Below are 23,128 nucleotides of genomic sequence, written 5' to 3'. Positions count from 1 at the left end.
TCTATTAAATTAACAAATATTTTTATCATATATACTGTCTTTCGAGTGGTACACAAATAGTAACTCATTTGATCCTCATAAGAACCCTATGAGATCTGTAGTTTTACTATACCACTTTACTTATGAGCAGACTGAGGCAGAGAGAAGTTAAGTAACTTACCCAAGGTTACACAGCTATTACCTGGTAGAAGCAGGATTTGAACCTAAGGACTCAAAGTCGGATATTTTGTTCATAATGTTGATCACACACCTGTGAATGTTTAGGTAAATTTCATTCTCTTCATTTGCAGTCCTATCGACTTGAAAAGATAGATGCACAATGAGTTTACTTTTGGGGGGAAATTCATTATGTTGTTTTCAGGGTTTCCATTAAATCCAAATAAAATAAAAATAATAGAGAAGTAAGGATTTGGACTAGATGATGTGAGGTTTTGTGTCAGCATGCAACAATGTCACATCCTTCCAATCACATTTAGTTTTGTGGATGTGATATTTTGTCCAAAATACACAAAAAAATTTCAATAAATAGCATTAAACCACATATGTACCAAATTTTGATACTCTTTTTTGGAAAGAATCTTTCTAGAATCCTAGAATACTCCCTCTCTGGGGTGAGTTTAAAAATATATGTCTTTTTAAAGACCAGATTTAATAATAAAAGAGTGGTTGTATGCATAATTTGTCACTTTCCTTAATTTCAAATTCTAGGTCTCTAATAAGAGGGCAGCCATCTGTTTAGTAAATCATAAATTTACAAAGGAGACAGTTGACAGCTCTTAGTGAAGCAGAAAGTGTGGCTTTATAAAATTGTCTCCCTTTTTCAATTTATCATCAGTTAAGGAAGCAAATTATTTGTTAATAATAGAGAAAAATGATCAGCAATTTTAAATTTCTTGCTATTTTTCTTTTTTTTCTTATACCCTTATTTTTGCTTCTTAAATTAGCTTACACTGCTCCTCTGGTTCAAGTAAGATTATACTTTAAAATATAGTTTGATGAATAGTTTTTGATTAATTAACATTAATAATCATTTACTTGTACCTACTTATAAGTTGATTTTCATTATTAGAAGAGTTCTCTGCAGGAATCCATTGTTTATGTAGCGTTTAAAAGATTATGTTTCAAGAATTGTTTTTTTTCTAAACTCTACAAGGGGCAGAAACTTCATTAGCTGTCCAGTTAGTCTTGAATGATTGGAGCTAGCATGAAGCAATTGCTATCTTCGTCCACTAACGAGTTTGCTATACTCTATGTACAGAGGTGGAACTATATCTTGTTTCTCTGGTGAAGCAGACACAGATAGAAGGGTGTCAGACAGAGAAAAGACTTTGAGTCCTCTTTTATATGGTATTCTTGCTGATCTGAGAACATGCAGCACTGTGTAGCAAGGAAAATTGTACCAGTGGTAGCTGCTTTGGAAATAATTTTCCTTACATTTTCTAGTACTTTATAAAAACCATTTTCATGCCATTATTTTATCTGATCCCCACAACAAACCTACATAAGCAAAACAATTAGCTCCATTTTACAAGTGAGTAAAACAAAAGTTTAAAGAAATGAGGTAACTTGGCCAAGGTCACTCAAATGACAAGAGGCAGAGCACTAAATTATATGCCACCACTGTGCGAGACAAACATAATCTCAATCCTCATTAAGATTAGGTTTTATTATCCCTGTTTTGCAGATGAGAAGACTAAGGCTTAGAAATAAAAAGCCTTGACCCTCTTCCTAGAGTCACCTCCTTCACTTAGGAGTGAAAAAAAGGGAAAAATTAGTAAATTGTTATTCATATTTATTTTCTAGTTTTTACTTATGTTGCTGGTTTTGTATTTTTGTTGCCAACTTGATTTCCAAGTCCTTTTAAAGTAAAGCACTCTCAAACGCAATGTATACCAAGAATTCCTTTAAAAGATTCCTTTACAGTCACCAGGACAGATAAACTAAAATTGATAATTATTGGAAAATATGGCCAAGTCATTTTGTTTTTATGTTATATTTTACATCAAATAAGTACAATTGAAGACTTATTTAACCATCATAGGATTATTATTATGATTTTGAATGATAAGTAATAATCTACATAGTCTAATATTTTGCTATTGTGTAGCAGGTCCTAAACCAAATAGTACCACATTAAATATCAGGCAAAGGGCAGAACAATATTTCCAAAATTAGGAAGTAATTTTATAGCTAATAAATTACAAACATGATATTTGTTCAGATCATTCTAGTACAGTTCAGAGTTTTGTCAGGCATAATTCCAATCCCTTTGTTTAATAATGAATTTATTTTCTGAGGTTTGTTATTCATCATTTTGGATATTCCTTTACAGATAAGGAAACTAAAATAGTTGACTCTGGTTAAATAACCTGCTCAAAATCAACAAAAATGAGCTAGTGGCAGAGTGGAATTATAACTTCTCTTTTTTTGCTGAAGGACTAGAATGCAAACTGACAGTGTTACAAAAAAAAGTGACAACATGGAGAGGGGAGTAAAACCAACAACTTTTATTCCTTGCTTAATATATAGTGCTTTTAGGGGCGGCCCGGTGGCGCACTGCTACAGTGCGCCGCTTGGGAGCGCGGAGGTGCTCCCGCCGAGGGTTCGGATCCCACGTACCAACTGGCCGCTCACTGGCTGAGTGAGGTGCGGACGCAACACCGAGGGTTGGGACCGAGGGTTGCGATCCCGTTGCCGGTCCCGGTCCGGTACGGGCGCGACACTGAGGGTTGCGATCCGTTGCCGGTCACGAAAAAAGACAAAAAGGAAAAAAATATATATATATATATGTAGTGCTTTTAGAAAAAGTTTGTTTATTTTGGATATTCTGATTTTACTAGTGGATTTATCAAAAGTACAGTTAAATACCTGCTACTTCAGTATTGTGCTATGCATTTTTTGACATATATTTGTAGAACAAAGATAACACCCAAATTTATAAGACGTCTGATGCTTTATGAAACCACCAAACATGGTGCAAGACCTTTCATGAAATTACAACTTTTATAATTGGAGCTTGTCTTTGACCAAGGTGAAAAGGAGAGAATCTGGCCCACTGAACTGAAATTATATTCATATTGGTAGTGACAAACCAGAGTGGTATTTAGTGAGGTAGAAAGGGTTTGAGTTTTATAGTCAGAAAGATCTGGGTTCATGTTCTCGTTTGGCCACTCTGTGATCTTCACATAAATTACTTAATTTCCCTTTGACTTAGATTCCCAAAGTGTGAAGTGGTATGGATTAAATTAAATAATCTATGAAGAGCACCTGTGATACCTTTTCTTATGTAATAGGCACTCAATAACTGTAACTGCTTTCCACCCCTCAATAACATTCTATGTTTTCTTACATTATGGTTTAACAACAATCATTCGACAAATTTGGTTACAATAAATTTAATGAGTTCCTACTATATACAACACATTATGGAAAATACAAAGATGAAAATCTGTTCCCTGCGCTCAAAAAGTTTTTGTGTAAGGCAAGATGGACATGTAAGTAACTGTATAAAATAAGAGGAATTTGTACTCTAGAATAAATACAAGCAAATCACTGAGGAAATATGAAGGAAAGTACTCTTAAATCACAGATCACATACAGAATTTAGCAATGGATTTTGATGTTAATAGGTGGGGAAAAAGTGGCTTGCATGGCAATTATCCCTAGATCATACTAGATCAGATGTTATGGAAGGATATAGTAAGAGTCCCAGCCTTCCTGCTGGAATGTAAGCTATATGTGGAGGGATTTTGATTTTGTCATCGCATTCTGTATCTACTATACAGAATTAAGTTGGCACATAGTACGTGCTCAGTAATATTTGTTGAATAAGTAAATGAATGGTAGGTTCAGACTAGATCGTGCTCACTTTGGGAAACCTTAAATGCCATTTAAGAAATGTGGAATCGTTTACTATGTAATAGAGAACCATCAAAGATATTTAAAGAGAGAAGTAATATAATTTTACCTTTTAATAATAAGCTAACTTTGGTAATGTGATAAATATATTGGAGAAACAGATTGGCAGCAAGCAGACCTGTAAGATGACTGTTGTGATAGAAGAATGACATGAAGTCATTAAGGATTATAGCAGCAGTGGAAGAGAACAAGGAGGCATGTCAGACATTTAAATGTTAAGATCAATAGGATTTGGTAACTATTAAGGCCCTTTCGCATAATGCAAGTAATAGAAGCCAAATTCAAACTGGCTATAAAACAACAGAAGTTATTGGGTCATTGAACAAGGAAGTCGAGGATGGATGTGGTATGAAGGTTAATTCTAGGTGTCAACTTGATTAGATGAAGGAGTGCTGAGAAACCATGAGGGTGTTTCCAGAAGAGATTAGCAGAGAGCCTGAGTGGACTGAGTGGGAAAGATCTGCCCTAAAAATGGGTGGAAACCATCCAATCCAGTGGGGGCCTGGAGAGGACAAAAAAATGGAGAAAACAGGAGAATATCTCTCATCTGCTGGAGCTGGGATATACTCTTCTTTCCTGTCTGTGGACATCAGAGCTCAAGGCTCTTCAACTTTTGGATTCTAGGACTCACACCAAAGGACATGCTCAGCTTCCCTGGTTTTGAGGCCTTCAGAACTGGACTGAGCCATGCTACCAACATCCGGTTTGCAGATGGCCCATCCTGGAATTTCTTCACAGTCTCTTCTAATTCCCCTAATAAATCCCCCATCATATATTTATAAAATATCCTATTGATTCTGTCTCTCTGGAGAACCCTGACTAGTACATATGGTTTTAGGCTTGGGTAGATCCAAGAGTTCAAGGCTGTGTATCTCCAGTTAGCCCTTACACTGTTTATATATTTGATTGTGTTCTGCCAAGCAGGTTCTCTCCACATGACACATGTGCATCCTTTCAGCTAAGCAACTTGAAGAATAGTGCCTTCTCTTTCTCAACATCCATATATGGTCAATATTTCATACATATGGGTTCTGCATGAGTCACATGACTGTTCTTGTGAAGAGAGAAGGTGGGGCATCATGACCTATATGGAATAACAGAAATACAATTTTCTAGAAGAAATCTTCATGTAAGGTAGAAAAAAACAACAGGTACCCAATACATTGGAAATAAGAAAGACTTAAAGCACTCCATCAATTTTTTATCCTAGGTGCTGGATAACACAGATTAGGAATAAAGGAGAGAAAACTGGATTTTAAATTAATGAGAGATGTGTAACTTGAGTCATACTGAGTTTGAGTTGGTAGTGGGACATCTATGGGGATGGTGAACAGCAGGCAAATGTAAAATTAGAGCAATACAGGAGTTGTGAATTCAGTATAAACGTGAGAGTCAAAGCCACAGCTCTGAATGAAATGGAAAGAAAATGTAAAGAAAAAAAGGCAGCTGAGAATGGACAGTGATAGAACAGAGAAGAAAGGGGAGACTGGTGTAGTAAGATCCTGTGGTGATTGTTACAGGGCACACTCAGCTCCTGGCTGAGTTGCCCCCAAATTGATACCAAACTCACAGGCCCAGTTGCCTGACTCCAAACAACAAAACAAACAAGTCAAATGTTGGTGAAAGTGGAAGTCAGCTTTTATTCAGGAATACTGGTGACCTGAGGAGAGATGTTAGGCTAACCCTTCTCTCTGGTAAACCTGAAGGAGAATGGCCAGATTAAAGCCATCTCAAAGACTCAGGTTTACTGAGGGGTTTTTAAAAAGGGGGACGAGGGAATGGAATGTAGGAAATGAAAAGCAGGAGGGAGGGGGATGTGCAAGGGGCCAGGTGCAGTCTCACCAATACCCGTCTGGTTTCTCCTCCCGTCCTTGTTCTCTCATGGTCCTACTAGAAGGGTGGAATCAGCATAGTTTCATTGATGCCTTCCTTGGTTTCCCAGTGTCTGGATAGTATGTGCAAGTCTGCAGCTTCAGGCTGGCTGGGAAACAACTTTATGTTCATGTAAATAATGTCATCTTGCCCCATAACCAAGGTTCAGAATATCAGATAACCATGGGAAAAGAAGGAACTCAGAGAAATGCATGCCAAGAAAAAAACTGTGTCTTTTAAATCTTGTAGAGCCCATGTGGTTTTAGGTTCCAACACGGTTTCAGTCCTGCTAACTCCAACATGACCAGACAAGTTCAAAGAGAACCAGGAAATGAAGTCATAGAGGTCAAGAAAGAAAGAGGAGTATCAATTTGATTGACTGCATGCTAGAAATAGACTCTAATATAAGCAAAACAGTAACGTATTGGACAAATGTACACACTTGTAGGAAGGAAAGGAAAGCTGAAGAACCAGGCTTGGCACACTCAGGAGCCAGGCATCTCCAAAGAACTGAAACGACAGTTGCTACTTGACATTTTCTCCTGATTTAGCCAATGGAATGGGGGAAAACACTTTGCAATCTTGTTCTTTTTCCCACAATTCAATTTCAAAGGGGAGAAGTCAACTGTGCTACTTTTGAAGTTTCTGCTTATCACCCAGAGCAAGGCAACTGATTAGCAGTTTCGTGAGACTCACCAGTGAGGGAGCATAAATTTCCCATTACCCAATAGAAGTTGAGCACTCAAAAAAAAAAAAAATTGCTTACTACAAAGGATTTATTTAACAGTAAAGTATTTCTCTTCAATAGAGCTGTCTTGGAGTGCCCTTTTTCCCCTCCGAAAAATGTGGTAGACTTAAAGTCATAGACATTTTTGGTTAAAGATACTAGAAATATTCTATTACGTGATGAGGTAGGCAGAAAAATGCACTTCCCAAAGGTGTTCATGTCCTAATTCCTAGAATCTGGGCATATGTTACCTTACATGACACATGACAAAGGGAAATTAAAGTTTCTAATTAGCCAACGTTAAAATAGGGAGATTTTCTTGGACTATCTGTGTGGTCCCAATGTAATCACGAAGGTCTTTAAAAGTGGAAGAGAGAAACAAAGGAGGAGGTCAGAGGGATAAGATGTGAGAAGGACTTGACGCCATTTCTGGCTTGAAGATGGAGAAAGGGGGCCAAGAGCCACAGAATGTGGGCAGCCTCTAGAAGCTAGAAAAGGAGGAAATCAGTTCTCTAGAGCCTCCAGAAAGGAACACAGCCCTACTGATGCCTTGATTTTAGCCCAATAAAACCCATGTCAAACTTCCAACCTACTAAACTGTAGGATAATTTTCTGTTGGTTTAAGCCACTAAGTTTATGGTTATTTGCTATGGAAGCAATAGAAAACTTATACGCCCCACCCCATTTTAAAAAGAGTAAAGAGAATTAGGTTAAGTGATTTGGTAAATTGACACATGCCTCTAGATTCCCAAACCAGTGTTCACTGAACTTCACACAGGTGTGTTAGAAATTCTTACCACAAAAATTCATGATGATTTGGAAATACAGAAAGAATAATGAAAAGCAAATTTAATTTTCTTCTAAATTATTCTGTTAACTCTTCTGTGTCCAGTTAAAGAGAATAAAATTAAATATGATTTCTTAGTTTTTGTGACCTGGAGTTGAAGGAGTTATTTAAGTAATATCTGTGGAATATAGCAGAACCATTGTAGAAACTTACAATGACTTTTATTTTTATTTTTACTTTAAATTTGGCAACTACTTTCTTCTCAGTATTTATTTCCAGACATTTTAGTTTATATCATATATTACCTATAACAACAATTATTCTCTGAATAATGATGAACCTTGCTAAATAAAAGGGGCTTTTTTTATGAGTAACTATGCAAGTTTAGAAGTGTCAATAGAGACTTGAATTGTTCTGTTTAATCAGGGGAGAATTCAAAATTTCAGAGTAATCTAGGAGGGAGGAGGTGAGGAAGAGAGATAGAAAGGGAAGAATTAAGAAGGGGTCAGGTGACTGGGAATATTACATGGGCCGTGTAGCCAATGCAGATAACAGAGCTAACATGTGACTCCAAGTTGTTTCTCATGTAGCACGTAAGGTAGCCCTCAAATCTTCAGTTAAAGATCTGCTACATGTAACAGCGTGTGTTTGTGTTTTTTCTTAGGGAATGATGAAGTATGAAGCACCATCTTCACCTATGACTTAAAATTATAGCAGAGAAATAAATAGCCATAATATATTATAGAACAAAGAACAAAATTTTTGAGAGGCAGGAAATCAGAGCCAGAGTGGTCTTATGAAAATATAAGCCCATCAGAGATGTATATAAAATCATGAGGAGGGTTTTGTGCCTTTTTTTTTTTTTTTTTTGGTGGTTGGCTGGTAAGGGAACCCAAACTCTTGATCTTGGTGTTCTTGAGGAGAATTTTGGATACTGTAATCCAAAACCCATATAATCAAGATTTGAATAAACTTTTTGTAGAGTTAAGTAGCTGGATGGTCCCAGCCAACCTCTGGTCAATAAAATCACAACCATCACCACTGCTTTTTTTTTTTTTTTTTTTTTTTTTTTGGTGGTTGGCTGGTAAGGGAACCCAAACTCTTGATCTTGGTGTTCTTGAGGAGAATTTTGGATACTGTAATCCAAAACCCATATAATCAAGATTTGAATAAACTTTTTGTAGAGTTAAGTAGCTGGATGGTCCCAGCCAACCTCTGGTCAATAAAATCACAACCATCACCACTGCTACCACCAACTGTAATCATGATAACTAAAATTCATAGAAGGTTCTCTATGTACCAGGCTCTGCACTAAAACGCTTTAAATATATTACTTCATATAATTCAGACAATAATCCTATCAAGTAGGAACTATTATATTCCCATTTCAGAAGATTAAAATGAGGCCTAGAGAGGTAAAATAACTTGCCCAAGGTTTTACACCTAAGAATGTAAAGAATGTACTATATGTACTTCATTTGAACCCATTTGCCTCATTACAGAACCATAACCAGTAAAACCAGTGTTTCCAAGAGTCCAGTTTGAGCCATCTGCATTAATATGAATGGGGAGTGCTTGCTTTAAAAATTCAGGTTCCTGGACCCTGTCCAAGCATATTAAACCAAAATCTTTTTAGTGGTCTCAAAATAAGCTGCCTTTAACAAAATACGATGTGTGTGTGTACGTGTGTGTTTAATCCTTAGGTGTTTAAGTTTGATCTTTATGCACAATGAAGTTTGAGAACCACTACCTTATTCTTTTGCCTCAACTCCCCTAGATCAACAGTCCTAACGCAGGGTTGGTTAGACAACCCTTGAGAGTACATAGGATAGTACTGTACCTCTGTAATTGGTTACTGTAAATTTATCTAGTATATTTTTGCTACCTGTTTATACACATATACAGTATGGGGATTTAGTAAGAAAAGGGGTTAAGGAGAAAAAATAACAATTATTAACTCTTAACTTTTAGGCTATGTACTATGCAAGGCTATATTAACTCATTTTCATTTAATCCTAAATAACTACCCAAACGGTCCCCCGTCCCACTTCTAAATAATACAGAGCTCTAGGTCTTCAGATTTCTTTTGTGTGGGTAATTGCATTAGCCTTGTAACTAGCCTTTCTATCCCCTGTCTCCTATCTGTCTCCCATCCCTTGTAGTAAATATTCTTGAATTGTGAAGTGGAGTATACCTAACAAAGAGTGTATAAATATATATGTACAAATTCAATAACAATAATAAACCAAAATCTGTGTACCCATAACCAGGCCATAAATGGAATATCACCATACCTCAGATGTATCCTGTGTGACCCTCTCTGATTCATTGTCCCCACCCAAAGATAAACAATATTGTGAATTAATAATTTTCTTGTTTTCCTTTATTGTTTTTGTGTTATGGGCTTCTTTTTTGTTTTTGTTTTGTTGTTGTTGTTGTTTTGCCACCTAAGCATATAGCTCAAAAAAATATGCTCTTCAGTTTTGCCTGTTTTTGAAATTAATAAGAATTTGTAAGAGTTCTTCTGTAACTTGCTTTTTTCACTCAACATTGTTTTGGGGGTATAATCATGTTGATATATTACTACAGTTCATTCATTTTATGTGTCTGTAATATTTTATGAATATGCCATTATATGAATATACCATGAATTGTATATCCATTACACTGCTAATAGATATTTAGACTGTTTCTAGAATATTTTTTATTTGAACATTGTTTCCATAAGCATTCTTGCTTATAAGCATACACATTCAACAATTTGTTTAGGTATATAGCTAACAGTGGAATTTAGGGTTTATAGAGTTTGAGCATGTTCAGTTTTCCTGGTTAATAGCAAACTGTTTTCAAAAGTGGTTATATCAATCATATGCACACCAGTAATGGCTAATAATGAATTCTTACTGTTCCACATTCTCACATATACTTACTTTTGTCTACCTCTTCCATTTTGACCAATCTGAAAAGTGCTTTCAATTTGCATACTGAAGAAATTGAGTATAATTTTATGTTTGAGAGCCACTTATGCATCCTTTTATGTAAATTTTCATTCGTCACTTTTACCCACTTTTCTCTTAAGTTGTTAGTTTTTTCTTATTGGATAATGGTCTGCATATTTACTAAATCCTAATTACTTGTACCATATAAGAGGGTACTTCAAAAAGTTTGTGGAAAAATAGAATTAAAAGATATATGAATCCTTCCACAAATTTTTTGAAGTACCCTTGTATATGTGGCAATTATTTTCTCCCCATTCATGGTTTGACTTTTTATTTTCTTTATGGGTTTTTTTTTTTTTTTTTTTTTTTTTTTTTTTTTTTTTTTGGGTTTTTTTTTTTTTTTTTTTTTTGGGTTTTTTTTTTTTTTTTTTTTTTGGGTTTTTTTTTTTTTTTTTTTTTTGGGTTTTTTTTTTTTTTTTTTTTTTGGGTTTTTTTTTTTTTTTTTTTTTTGGGTTTTTTTTTTTTTTTTTTTTTTGGGTTTTTTTTTTTTTTTTTTTTTTGGGTTTTTTTTTTTTTTTTTTTTTTGGGTTTTTTTTTTTTTTTTTTTTTTGGGTTTTTTTTTTTTTTTTTTTTTTGGGTTTTTTTTTTTTTTTTTTTTTTGTTGTCCTTTTTGAGACCGGCCGCACCGCGCTCAGCCAGTGAGCACTGTGAGCGAACCGGTCAAGTGTGCCACGGGCTCGGCCCTCTTTATGGCATTTTTGATGTACATAATATTTTATCACCTTTTTGGAAGACAGTTGATATATTCATGCATACAATAAAAATTTTGTTAAATTTTATACACACATATGAAGACATTACTGTGATCACAGTTATGAACATATCTATCACCTTCAAAAGTTTCAGTGCTGTCCTTTGTAGTCCTTCCCTCCTGCCCCTCCTTGCCCACTCAGTCCTAGGTAATGACTTATTTGCTTTCTGTCATTATAGATTAGTTTGCATTTCATTGAGTATGTATAATGGGCTCATGCAGGATGTCCTCTTTTTTGTCTGGCTTCTTTCACTCAGCATAATTATTTTCAGATTAATCCATATTGTTTCACGTATCAACAATTCACTCTTTTTTATTTATTGTTGAGTAAGTATTCCATTGTATGGCTATGTTTATGCATTCATCTGTTGATCGACATTTACATTATTTCCAATTTTTGGCTATTACAATAAAGCTACTATGAATATTCCTGTGTAGTCTTTGTATGGACATATGCTTTCATTTATTTGGGGTAAGTCCTAGCAATAGAATGGCTGGATCATATGAGACATATATGTTTAATTTTTAAAGAAACTGCCAAACTTTTCCTAAGATATCCTACCATTTTGCATTCTCAACATAATGAGGATTTTAGTTGCTCCACATCTTTGCCAGCACTTTAGTATTAATTAAATCAATTAATTAATTAATTAAAATTAATTTTTAATTTTAGACATTCTAACAAGTGTGTAGTAGTATCCCATTGTGCTTATAGTTTACATTTTATTTATTTTTATTTATTTATATTTATATATTTATTTATTATTTATATATTATTATTTATTTATTATAGTATACTTATTTATTTAATTTATATTGAGCATCCTTTTGTGTACTTAGTCGCCATCCATATATCTTTTTTTGGTGAAGAATCTGTTCAAACATTTTGCCCATTTTAATTGTTTTTTCTTTTTATTGCATTCTGAGAATTCTTTATATATTCTTAACACAAGTCTTTTATCAGATACATTATTTGCAAATATATTCTTTCCATTTGTGATTTGTCTTTCATTCTACCAACAAAGAACAAATGTTCTTAATTTTAATAAAGTTCAATTTCGCTTTTTTTCTTTTTTGGGTTGTGCTCTTGCTGTCATATCTAACAAATTTTTGCCTAATCCTGGGGCACAAACTCCAAGCACAGAGGGCTCCACAGGTGAATTCTACCTAACGTTTAAGAGAGAAATAATACCAATTCTACACAAAGTCTTCCAGAAGATTGAAGAGGGAGATATATATCTCACCTTACTCTATGGGGCCAACCATTACTCTGTTACCAAAACCAAAGACATTACAAGAAAATAAAACTATAGACCAATATCAATCATGAACATACATGCAAAAATTCTAAATGAAATTCTAATACATCAAACCCAACATTATATAAAAGTGCCAAATGGAGCTTATCCCAGCAATGCAAGCTTATTTTAACATTTGAAAATCAATCAATGTAATTCACCATATTAACAGAGTAAAGTATAAAAAACATATAATCATCTTAATAGAGACAGGAAAACAATTGATAAAACCCAACCTCTGTTCCTGTTCTAAAACAACAACTTTCAGCAAGCTAGGAATAGAAGGGAACTTCTTCAACCAGATAAATGACATTTACAAAAACCCTACACAGTTAATGACATACTTAGTGGTGAAATATCAAATGTTTTCTCCCTAAAATCAGAAACATGGTAAGAATAGCTACTTTCACCACTTCTATTCAACATTTTACTAAAGGTTTTAGTCAATGCAATTAGGCAAGAAAAATAAAGCTATAAGTTTGGAAAAGAATAAGTAATATTTTGTTTATTTGCAGAAGATTGTCTTTATGGAAATTCAAATGGAATTTATTAAAAAGCTACTAGAACTAAGGGAATTTAGCAAGATTGTAGGATACCAGATCATTATATAAAAATCACTTGTATTTTAGCAATAAACAATTGAAAATTAAGATCTTAAAAATATAAATTAAAGGGCCGGCCCGGTGGCGCACTGCTACAGTGCGCCGCTTGGGAGCACGGCGGCGCTTCCGCCAAGGGTTCGGATCCCACGTACAGACCAGCCGCTCACTGGCTGAGCGCGGTGCGGGAGCAACACCGAGGGTTGCGATCCCGTTGCCGGTCCCGGTCCGGTGCGGGCGCGACACTGAGGGTTGCGATCCGTTGCCGGTCACGAAAAAAGACAAAAAGGAAGAAAAAAAAAAAATATATATATATATATATATATATATATATAAATTAAAAAGTATCAAATATATTAAACGTTTAAGAATAAATCTGACAAAGAAGTTCAAGGCCTATAAACTTAAAACTACATAACCTTGCTGTGAGAAGTTTAAGAGGAAATAAATGAAGGGAGTGACAATGCTCATAGATCAGAAGACTCAGTTTTGTTAAAATGTCAATTCTGCCCAGAATTTATAGATTCAATGCATTCCCAAGCAAAATTATAGCAAGATTTTTTTGTAAAATTGACAAACTGATTCTAAAATTCATATGGAAGTGCAAATGACTTAGAATAGCTAACACAATTTTGAAAAAGAAGCAAGTTGGAAGACTTACACTAATTGATTAAAGACCTAACGATAAAGCTACACTAATTAAGAGAGTATGCTACTGGTGTAAAGATAGACAAGCAGATCAGTGGAACAGAAAACAAAGTCCAGAAATAGATCCATACATATTTTCAATTGATTCTTGACAAAAGTGCAGAAAGTTCAAAGGTACATATTGAGTGAAGAAAGGATAATCTTTTAAATTGTGTTGCAACAATTGGATATCCATATTAAAAAAGAACTTTGAACCATATTTCATACTATATATAGAATTAATTCAAAATACATTGTATTTCTAAATGTAAATCTTAAATCTATAATAGATTTTCTAGTTAGATTTTGTTATTAGTTTCTAGTATTGTTACATCATTGTCAGGGTACATTCTTTATGTTATTTTATTCTTTAAATTTGTTTAGATGTTCTTTATGGCCAGTTATACGGTCAAATTTTGTACCTGTCACAAGTCTGCATGAAAAGAATGTGTGTTCTGCAGTTATTTTGTTGTGTTTCATATATGTCTATCAAATTAAATTTGTTAATCGTGTCATTCAAATGTTCTAAATGCTTACTGATCTTTGTATATTTAGCAAATACTGAGAGAAGTATACTAAAATCTCCCACTAGAATGATGTATTTGTTGATTTTTCTTTATAATTTTCCAATTTTTGCTTTCTGTGTTTTAAGGCAATATTGTTAGAAACATCAAGTGAGAGTTGACCCCATTCATTCATTCATTCAGCAAACATTTTCTGAGTTGGTACTATCCACCATTTGTAAATTCTAAGGATAATAATGCCATGGAACTCACAGTCTGGAGGGCAGAGGTCGGCAAATAAACTCTTTCTAATGCAGTGTGCTTCTCTAATGCAGTGTGTTGTAAGTACACATTGGCTTTCATGAGATCACTGAGAGGGAGGGTATCTAACTCTGACTTTATGAAAATCACATAGCAAAGGTGTTGTTAAACTTGAGCATTAAAGTATAAGCTGGCCAAAGGGCTTGAGAGATGGGGAACAAACATACATTTGAGCCTACATGAAGGCAGTGAAATGTGAAGGGTGTGGTCAGATCAGGGAAATGCAAATTTTCCATATGGAAGGGTCCTTATAGGGAAATAAGAAAAGAAGTAGATGGTAAAGTAGAAAGTAATTAAATTAAAAGCGACTTGTAACCTATCCTAATGTGTTTTATTTTATTCTGATAGTGAAAGGGAGCAGTTGAAGGATTTTACAGGGGAATGTCTGATTTGTGTTCTAGAAATAACTGGTATTTCTAGAGATAACCAAGGTGAACACTGAATTGAAAAAGCTCAAGACTAAAGACATGGCGAGTTGCCTTCCCAAAGTCCATTTTTTCTCCTCCTTACCAAGTTAAGTACAATTTTGTTTGGGTTTACATTGTTTCTTTAAAAATGCTTTCTTAGGCTCCTTTACAGTTCAGGGAAGATATATGATCCGGTTTTGGACAAGAAGATATAAGCCAAGGATTTATGAGAAGTTTTCAATTTCCTGATATAGGTGTTTCCTCTTCCTACTTATCCTTCTTTTTTCCTGCCAGGATACAAGGGCAAAAGCCACTTTCTCCCTATGGGAGATCAGAAAAATAAGAGAAACCTGGTCCTCGATGATATTGTTGAATTTCTGAGACATGTAATCTTTTAAGCTTCTGCTGGTGAGGTTTTATGTTACTTGCAGCTGCTGAACACAGTCCTAAATAATACACAGTAAATGTTTAATTGTTCTCCATACTCCAAATTCTTCCTTGATGCTAGGCACCGAATCCCACATCCTTCCTTAGATACTCACCCTTCTTAGATATCCTTAGATACTCCCCTTCATGTTGCTCTGTCCATCATTGAGTGTTTTAAATATTGTTTCCTTAACAATAGTATATACTTTGTGGACAACACAGACTCTAACACTTTGTACAATGCTATAAAATACAAAACAGGTATTCTGAATTTGAACTGTCCTATTGTTCCTTTTCCCCCAATTTGCATGATACATTTGGAGAACAATTTGGCAACCAATATAAAGCATTTTTTTTCTTGTAAATGAGAAAATAATCTAAGTATATAATAAAATAGAAAGAAAAAATTTCAACTGGAAAATTAAAAAATAATCAGCTAACTAAAAATATTTGGTATTGTTTTCTTTAAACTCTTTAGTAAATTCCTTTGCCAGTTTTTCCAAGATCAAGAGTTCACCTCTGGCTGGACAGTTAGCTCAGTTGGTAACAGTGCAGCCTTATAACACCTAGGTCATGGATTTAGATCCCCATTCTGTCAAAAAAATTTAAAAAATAAATTCTGGGATGGCTGTTTAGCTACATTGGGAGAGTATGGTGCTGTTAATGCCAAAGTCACGGGTTTAGATCCCCATACCAGCCAGCTGCCAAGACACAAAAACAAAAAGACAGTTCACCTCGATAGCGTTCTTGTTTCCAAAACAAGTCTACTTAACTTTATAGTCAAAGGAATACAAAGCAGCTATAGTATCCATGTTAATTAAACTGTTAGATTTAATTAGCTCATTTACTAATAGTCATAAGACCTGTGAAATATATATCACACTAGCTAACCATTAAGGAAAAAAATGCTAGGCTATTATCTCATTTCTTACACCAAAATTAATTCCAAAAGTATTACAGATATACATGCAGTAAGTAAAACCCTAGAAGTGTTATAAGAAAACATAAGTAAATAATTTTTATAATGGTGGAGTGATAAAAGATTTTCTAAGTATAACAAAACTAGAAACCATAAAATAAAAGTGTGTATATATATACACACACACACACACACACACACATGTATATATATGAGGGTACTTCAAAAAGTTCATGGAAAAATAGAATTAAAAGATAATATGAATCCTTCCATGAACTTTTTGAAATACCCTTGTGTATATATGTGTGTATATACATTTAGATACATATATATATATATATATACACACAATTCTTTAAAAAACATTTTTAAAAGCCTCTGTGGCAAAAAAGAAAAGGAAAAAAAACCTAGAAAAATTGCAATGGATTTGTCAAAGATTTAATATCATTTAAATATAAAGAGCACTTAAAATTCAGTGAGATGAAAAAAGGCAAAGAAAACTGGCAGTCAGCATAAGAATAGCCAAAAAACATAAAAGTATATTCAGATTTACACATGCAAATTAAAATAATAATGGGATAGGATTTTCTACATATCTGATTCACAGCTATTATGAAGAATGATAACACTTTGCCTAAGGCTAGTTAATGTATAGGTTTAAAGGTATTTTTATATTGCATGGAAAGGAGTATTAATTTGTACGATTCATTTGGAGAACTATTTGGCAACCTATAGCAATTCCTATCAAAGTATGTATAAAAAGTTGGAAAGCAAAAATAATGAATTAATTAAGATAACTTGGAAAGATAGAAATAAACAAATTGGAAAAAATTTGAATATGTAAACAAATCCAAGCCTTGTAGCTTCAAAATGAGAAAAACAATAAATTTAGGCCAAGAACTTAACAGCCTAATCATGATCCAAAAATAAGATGAGAATATCACTAGATCCCTCAAAATTTCACCGATGAGGTAGACTTCAATTTTATGTGGTTTTTCTCTCACTCTCTGGCATGTATATGTCTTACTAAGACATCAAATATATTTTCCACTTTCTGTTCTTCAGGTCCAGTTAGCACAACGTGGACCAGTATGACATTCTGCATAATGTAAAAATGTTAAGTTCCCAATTAATTGTATTTTGACAGCAGAAGAATTAACATATTCAGGGCATACTGTGGTTTGAATGTTTGTGTCCCCCTCCAAAATTCATGTTGAAACTTAACCTCCAATGCAACAGTATTAAGAGGTAAAGCTTTTAGAAGATGATCAAGACATGAGGGTTCTGTCCTCATGCATGGGATTAGTGCCTTATAATTGGGCTAGAGAGAACTAGCTAGGCCCTTTCTTATCCTTCCCCGTTCCATCATGTGAGGACACAGCAGCAAGGCACCATTTTAGAAGCAGAGAGTGGTCTTTCCCAGACACCAGACTGGCCAGTGCCTTCATCTTGGACTTCCCAGCCTCCAGAACTGTGAGAAATAAATTTCTATTATTTATAAATTAGCCATTGTGTGGTATTTTGGTATAGCAGCAGTAATGGACTAAGACATGGGCTAAGACAGTGAGTTAGTAATGCTGTCTTTACCATGAAAAAATGCTGGTTTAGTTCCTCACTACTGTTATGGATAAAGAAGATTCCATTCACCAGTTCGATAGCTGCAAGGGCTCTGCTGATTACAGTATAGCGTCTCGGATTAGGGCTATCACTTGGTTAAGTTTATAGCAATCCACAGCATCCGTTGCAATCCTCATTTTTGCAGAGGCAAAACAGGCATATTGAATGGTGATATAGTGGGAACTACCTGTACTCTGTATCCTTTAAGTCTTTGATGCAGTTGCTCCAATTTAATATCTTGGCCGGGATTGGAGTGGGGAAGCAGTTTAAGGGCTTCTGCTGCTTCTGCTTCTTCTTGGAGTTCCCTATTGTAGTGGCTTTTATTCCACAGACCAGGGAACCAATATGAGGCTTCTGCCTGCTATTAAGTGTATCTATCCCAAGCAAATACTTGAGGATTAGGGAACTAACCACAAGGAAAGTCTTAGACTCAATGAACCCATTCTGGGATAGACTTGGACCAGAACTCCACTTACCTAGATTTTATAAACCTACCATTCTAAAGAGGACTATAATGTCCTTTCAGGTCCCCTGATATCAATATCAACTCATATCCCATGTCTAACAGTTCTCTAATAGAAAATCGGGGTATTCATTTTCCCCTGTGCACAGTTGCCTTGATAAATGGCCAGAGACTCTATGAAGAAGTATAAGGGAAAGGTTGTGTTGCAGGATATTTCCTCAGGGGAACTTGGCTTCCCTTCAATCAGTGGTCTCTGGCTTTGTGAACTGATGTAGATATAAAATAGCACAGGAACTACTATTTTCCATTGCAGTAGCTAATCATCAACTGCCAATTTTTCTTGGTTATGTAAGTCAAATAACAACCCTAGTTGGCTATCCATCTTTCTCACTCTTTGGAACACGTCTATAGCCATCACCACAGGTCCCTGTGATTTAAAGCACCCTGACTGCTATTCTGGCCTTGCTGTTCATTGTGATCCTTATGTCCAAATTGCCTCTGATGTACAAGTGCCACCACTTGACTTCTGCCATTCAGGAACTTTTCCACTAACAAGTAGGAAAATCAGTTCCATGGCAATATTCCCTACTGTCAACCCTGAACGATTGAGCTCCCTCACTCATAGATTCCTCATTGCCTTAGTATAGAAAATGTTTGGGGGGCCATTGAAGGAAAGAGTCAGGCATTAGGTTCTCCAGTCTCACACTAAAAATCTAGTCAAAATTCCAAATTCCAGAGCCTTCTGACCCTTTAATACTATTACAAAGCATTTCTAGTATCCCCATCTCATTTATGTGGGCATCATTATATCCAGACTTCAAAGTGTCATTTTAAAGCCATATTAGGCCTGGCTCCAGGAGGCCTTACAGGAATGTTGAATTAACAAGACATGGGAGGATGTTCCCTCGTCAATAAAATTTCCTCTATCGGCCTTATCTTCCCCTATTATCACTACTACTAATCTACCCCCACAGGTGTTCCCCTAGTTCCTGCAAGTATCTCATAACTAGGACCTGAAAAGCCTTTTGTGTGTAAGTTGCAGTTGACATTATTTGTGGTACTTATATTCTATAAAATCTGAATTATCAAATACTGAACCACTACTCCTAGGGTTAATACAGGATTAGATTTCTGTGAGCCTCTGATCAATTTTCCTGAAGTGATCAATATGTAACCATGTTTTATGTGTGTTCCTGTTTAAAGATACCTTATTTAATATATATCAGGGATTTCTTAACATTGAACTCACAGCCAATAGTAGTATATCGCATACCTGAATAAAGCTTATGTAACACACATCATGTCTTTCTCCATAAGGTACATCACACCTTCTTGTGCGTGGGAACATTAGACAACATTTTAGCACTATGCTTGGGGACCATTTTTTTTTTTTTTTTTGTCCTTTTTGAGACAAGCTGCACCACGCTCAGCCAGTGAGCGCTGTGAGCGCACCGGTCATCCCTATATAGGATCTGAACCCACGGTGGGAGCGCTGCTGCCCTCCCGAGTGCGCCACGAGCTCCTTTCTCCTTGGGGACCATTTTAAACAGCAAAATTACCAACGAAAAGTATACAAATGAGAAAAACGTGGCACTAAGTAGACCAGAAAAAAATACTTGTGGTACAGTATGAAAGCTGAAGTGAGAGGGCAGAGTCTGGCCTTGTTCAACCTGAGCTGGGAATGTATGCAATGACTTATTCAGATTTTTTTTTTCCTTTTTGTCTTTTTTCGTGACCGGCAACGGATCGCAACCCTCAGTGTCGTGCCCCTACCGGACAGGGACCAGCAACGGGATCGCAACCCTCGGTGTTGCGCCCGCACCTCGCTCAGCCAGTGAGCGGCCGGTCTGTATGTGGGATCCGAACCCTCGGCGGGAGCGTCGCCGCACTCCCAAGTGGAGCACTGTAGCAGTGCGCCACCTGGCCGGCCCTTATTCAGATTTTTCATAGCTCTATGTATGACCTCAAATGACTACAGAAGTGCCATGAGTATTGCTTTGGTGGTTACAAATAAATTCTAAAGAGTAGGTAAATTTGCAAATACGAAATTCACAAATAATGAGGATTGATTGTATTTCATCCTAGAGCAAGCACTACATCTCTCTGTTTAAGGCAATGAGGCGTGGAGAAGGTAGGCCTTAAACACTACGAGTATTATCTTAGAAGCATGTTTCTCATTTCAGGTTCTTGAAAGATTTTTAGCTAAGGGGAGGCTGCTCTCTTCTAATTAGAAATAGGGGTCGGGTCTGCTATGTAGGGTATTCTTTTTTTTTTTTTTTTTTAATATACAATGTAGTTGATTATTATGTCCCATCACCGAAACCTCCCTCCCTCCTCCCTCTCCCCCCTCCCACCCAAGTGTGTCCCCTCCATTTGCTTGTTGTAAGAACTTCAAAAAAAATTGTGGTTGTTATAGCTTCCTCTCCCCCCCCCGGTTTTTTTGTTTGTTTGTTTGTTTGTTTGTTTGTTTGTTGTGTGTGTGTGTGAGAGTGTGCGTGTGTGTGTGTGTGTGTATGTATGTGTGTGAATTGATTCATTCACCTTTAGCTGCCTCCAATAAGTTTTCACACTGAGGGGGAAAAATAGCCAAAATTTTAACACTGGGCAAGTGGTTTTTTCTGACTTTTAGAATAATAGGTGATTTTGATTTCTTCTGCTTTTATATATTTTATAAATTTTCTACTATACATATTTATATTAATGTTAATAAAATCTTTTCAATGATAATTAACACTTGTTAAGTCCTTTACATAAGCATTTAACTAGTGTGTTGGCTACCATTATCATCCCCATTTTACAGATGATAAAACTGAGGCAGATAGCAGTGAAGTGATGTGATTTGAAGCCAGGTACTTTGGTGTCAGAGCCTCTGCTTTAAACCACTACACTATACTATCTCTGTGATCTTTAGAACCACTATATATCACTATAAAGAAAAGAATGCTCTGGGCCGGCCCAGTGGCGCACTGCTACAGTGCGCCGCTTGGGAGTGCGGTGGCGCTCCCGCCGAGGGTTCGGATCCCACATACAGACCAGCCGCTCACTGGCTGAGCGAGGTACAGGCGCAACACTGAGGGTTGCGATCCATTGCTGGTCACGAAAAAAGACAAAAAAAAGAAAAGAATGCTCGTGTGATAATGTTAAGTAGAAAAAGAAACCAGATATATTTTCCACACCTTCCCAGAAAAGGAAACCATTTTGCATGATACTGACACCTAAATATTAGCAATGGTTTTGATATAACTATAACTGAGTTTTTCCTCTCCTTTATGTGAACTTTTCTCAAGTTTTCTTTAATGAACTCTGCATTTTAAATTTTAAAAATTACTCAAATAGACTTTTTCTTTTTTTATTGAAGATTGGAGGAAATTATCAAGTAAGGTGTTGCTGTTTGGTAGTATGGAAGAAAATTAAGTAATTAAGGTTAAGGCTTTAAGGTAGAGTAGGGAGATTACAAAAGGATTACACTCACACCTGCTAAAGATCAAACCACAGGATGTTTCAGTAGACTTGCATAACAACTGAAGTCACTATCTGCTTCTATATCATTCAGTTGGAAGTACCTTAATTGATTAACCCATTGGAGCAGGTTTACAATTTAATATTTCTGGAACTGCCTCAAAGAATAACCTTTTGTGGAAATCCCCTATAAAATAACCTTTCTTGTGGTTGTCTCACAGAACACTATTCATGGCTGTCCTGATTCAGTGTACCCGAATTGTAATTCTTTATTTCCCAAATAAATGCCTTTTTTTGACCTCCGTGTTAATCTCTTTTTTTCACTAACAGTAGGGAAGGAAGAAGATATTTTACGTTGAATACACAGTCGTCACGTCATGCCTTTTTTTTCTAACTGTCCACAGAATAACAGAATCACAGCAAAACTCTTCACTTCCCAGTAAAGGAAAACCATTTTTTCACAGTTCTGACGACATCTTAGCCCCATGGAGTTAAAAAATCAGTAGGGAAGGAAGAAGATATTTTACGTTGAATACACAGTCGTCACGTCATGCCTTTTTTTCTAACTGTCCACAGAATAACAGAATCACAGCAAAACTCTTCACTTCCCAGTAAAGGAAAACCATTTTTTCACAGTTCTGACTACATCTTAGCCCCATGGAGTTAAAAAATAAAAATAAAAAATAAAAAAGTCTGGGAGAAGGCCTGGCTAAGTTTCTGGCTTCCAGCCACTCCATCTAAAGTTATTTGACATCCTAGTCCCCTTCCAGCCTAACACCCCATGGTCCTTCTCTTGAAAGTTTATGCAAATATTTCCCTCACTCAGCCAAGAAGGCCGGTCCTGTTTTATTTCAGTGATTCCCCGTGGCCTATTTCTGGATTCAGTATTTATAAACACAAAGTCCTCTGAGCCAGCTTTATCAGCTTCATTAATAAGTCTTCAAGCAGATTCCTCTGACCTCTGCAGGCAAATTTCACTTTTGAACTATAAACAACAATTTCAGAAACATGAAGGAATGTGTTAGAGAAAATGTCCCAAGTTTCATAGCACCCAAAAATCTCAATAACTCTTTCATTCTAACAATGTAACATTATCTAAAGGTCCAGATCGGAAAACCCAGAAACATAAACTAGAGCAGTTTGAGGAGAAAGTGGAGCGTGATAGCATGTCAAAGACTAGAAACAGCCCAGGGCGATAATGCATGGTCATAGCTTTTTGATATCCCACTTTGGAACTGTGGTATAATAAAAAAATATATTTGGTCTTTGTGCCCGGTTCCTAGCATGGAGCTCCTAAAACCGTTGGAATTTCCTGAGTGATAGGAGTGTCTTTTATTGTTCATAACAAGCCCCTGCATTTATGCTAATAAGGTGA

Source organism: Galeopterus variegatus, unplaced genomic scaffold (assembly GCF_000696425.1).
Source record: "Galeopterus variegatus unplaced genomic scaffold, G_variegatus-3.0.2 Scaffold707, whole genome shotgun sequence".
Taxonomy (NCBI): Eukaryota; Metazoa; Chordata; class Mammalia; order Dermoptera; family Cynocephalidae; genus Galeopterus; species Galeopterus variegatus.
The sequence above is the reverse complement of the archived record's forward strand: the minus strand, read 5'-3'. Positions refer to the sequence as shown.